Here is a 3,284-nt window from a genome sequence, read left to right as displayed (position 1 = left end):
GTCCCTATTGTGGCCTCTCTCCATCATGCCCTTGGAGATTTTTTCAAAAGTTTTGGCATTTCGTCTTTTCGAACGAAGTTCTAGCACTGAATCCTCTCCCCATATAGCGATCAGATCCAGTACCTCCCGTACGATCCATGCTGGTGCTCTTTTTCGATTATCGGCCTGCATGGTTACCTGTGCTGATGAGCTGAGCTATCTGTGGTCACCTGTGCTCTCCACGCTGGGCAAACAGGAAATGAAATTCAAATGTTCGTGGGGCTTTTCCTGTCTACCTGGCCAGTGCATGCGAGTTCAGATTGCTGTCCAGAGCGGTCACAATGGTGCACTCTGGGACAGCTCCCGCAGGCCAATACCATCGAATTGCGGCCACACTAACCCTAATTCGAAATAACAATATTGATTTTGGTGCTACTCAGCTCATCAGGGAGGAGTACAGAAATCGATTTTAAGAGCCCTTTATTTCAAAATAAATGGCTTCGTTGTGTGGACGGGTGCAGGTTAATTCGATTTAACGCTGCTAAATCAGAATTAAAGTCATAGTGTAGACCAGGCCCTAGTAAATATTACACATGGTTTAAAAGCAAGCGTGTTTAATGATTAATGATTAATTCATAGGACACTTTACCACGCCAGGCCAGTAGCACGTAGTCTGGAATCATTGTATAACAAAGCATGGCAGCGTATGGTCCCGGTGTTTGCTGGCATGCAGACAACATCCATTCCTTATCTCTCTTTGTTATCCTCAGGAGAGTGATATCATTCACGGTCACCTGGTTGAAATGGGGTGTTTTTAGTAAGGGGACATTCAGAGGTGCCCATTCCTGCTCGGTTGCACAGAAATATTCCCCGCTGTTAGCCACGCAGTGGGGGGAGGTGGTGGAAGGGTGAAGTGATCATCCCAGAGAATTGGGTGTGAGGGGAGAGGGGGCTTAGTTGGGTTTGTGCTGCACGTTAACCCAGAAACCGCAGCCCCTTCTTTTTACATTGCAAACCCATTTTAAATGGCCAACCCAAAGGGTGCTTGGTATGGGAAATGAGGGCGCTGCTGTTTGAAACCATTCCCACATGTTATGAAGGTTAAAAAAGCCAAAAGACTGTGGCTTACCATGGCTGCCTGCAATCCAAAATCTGTTGCCTGGCACTGCGTGAGTGATCTCTCACACCAAACCGGCAGGCCCTCAATATAAGAGGAAAAATGCGACCTTGTAATGAAAGCAAATGTACTGTGTAATGTGAACAGCAAAATTTAACATGAAAGAGTGTACCCATTGTTCTCTAAAATGTGTCTTTTTAACCACCTCTCCCTTTTGCTCCACCAGCTGCAAATGTATCTCCTTTGCAGAGGCTAGTGAAGATTAGAAGGAGAAAACGGCGGACTTGGGATGAGATGTTCTCGGACCTCCAGATGTCCTCCCACACTGACAGAGCACAGCAGAATGCATGGAGGCAGTCAATGTCAGAGTGCAAAAAAGCACAATATGAACGGGAGGAGAGGTGGTGGGCTGAATCGCGGGCTGAAGAGGATAGGTGGCATCAGATTGCTGACAGAAGGCAAGAGTCGATGCTCCGGCTGCTGGAGCATCAAACTGAAATGTTCCAGCGTATGGTTGAGCTGCAAGAAAGGCAGCAGGAGCAGAGACTGCTGCTACAGCCCCTGTGTAACCAACAGCCCTCCTCTCCAAGTTCCATAGCCTCCTCACCCAGACGCCCAAGAACGCGGTGGGGGGGCCTCCGGCCACCCAGCCACTCCACCCCAGATGATTGCCCAAGCATCAGAAGGCTGGCCTTCAATAAGTGATAAAGTTTTAAAGTTTTAAACTGCAGTGTGTCCTTGTCTTTCCCTCCTCCCCCACCCCACCGGGCGCTTCCCTCCTCCCCCACCCCTCCTGGACTACCTTGGCAGTTATCCCCCTAGTTGTGTGATGACTTAATAAAGAATGCATGAATGTGAAGTAACAATGACTTTATTGCCTCTGCAAGCGGTGCTCGAAGGGGGAAGGGGAGGGTGGTTAGCTTACAGGGAAGTAGAGTGAAACGGGTGGGGGGGGGTTCATGAAGGAGAAACAAACAGAACTTTCACACCGTAGCCTGGCCAGTCACAAAACTCGTTTTCAAAGCTTCTCTGATGTGCACCGCACCCTGCTGTACTCTTCTAACCGCCCTGGTGTCTGGCTGCACGTAATCAGCGACAAGGCGATTTGCCTCAACCTCCCACCCCACCATAAATGTCTCCCCCTTACTCTCAAAGATATTGTGGAGCGCACGGCAAGCAGCAATAACAATTGGAATATTGGTTTTGCTGAGGTCTAACTGAGTCAGTAAACTGCGCCAGCGCGCTTTTAAACATCCAAATGCACATTCTACCACCATTCTGAACTTGCTCAGCCTATAGTTGAACAGGTCCTGACTACTGTCCAGGCTGCCTGTGTACGGCTTCATGAGCCATGGCATTAAGGGGTAGGCTGGGTTCCCAAGGATAAGTATAGGCATTTCAACATCCCCAACGGTTATTTTCTGGTCCGGGAAGAAAGTCCCTTCCTCCAGCTTTTGAAACAGACCAGAGTTCCTGAAGACACGAGCATCATGTATCTTTCCCGGCCACCCCACGTTGATGTTAGTGAAACGTCCCTTGTGATCCACCAGGGCTTGCAGCACCATGGAAAAGTACCCCTTGCGGTTTATGTACTCAGTGGCTTGGTGCTCCGGTGCCAAGATAGGGATATGAGTTCCGTCTATCACCCCACCACAGTTTGGGAAGCCCATTGCAGCAAAGCCATCCACTATGACCTGCACATTTCCCAGAGTCACTAGCTTGTGTAGCAGCACCTCAGTGATTGCTTTGGCTACTTGCATCACAGCAGCCCCCACAGTAGATTTGCTCACTCCAAATTGATTCCCGACTGACCGGTAGCTGTCTGGCGTTGCAAGCTTCCACAGGGCTATCACCACTCGCTTCTCAACTGTGAGGGCTCCTCTCATCCTGGTATTCTGGTGCTTCAGGGCAGGGGAAAGCAAGTCACAAAGTTCCATGAAAGTGCCCTTACGCATGCGAATGTTTCGCAGCCACTAGGAATCGTCCCACACCTGCAACACTATGCGGTTCCACCAGTTTGTGCTTGTTTCCCGGGCCCAGAATTGGAGTTCCACAACATCAACCTGGCCCAGTAACACCATGATTTGCACATTGCTGGGGAGGTCTATGTCCATGTCAATTTCTTCATCACTCTCGTCACCGCGCTGCAATCGCCTCCTCACCTGGTTTTGCTTTGGCATGTTCTCGC

Source organism: Emys orbicularis, chromosome 13, assembly GCF_028017835.1.
Source record: "Emys orbicularis isolate rEmyOrb1 chromosome 13, rEmyOrb1.hap1, whole genome shotgun sequence".
Classification (NCBI taxonomy): domain Eukaryota; kingdom Metazoa; phylum Chordata; order Testudines; family Emydidae; genus Emys; species Emys orbicularis.
This window is presented reverse-complemented; position numbering follows the sequence as displayed.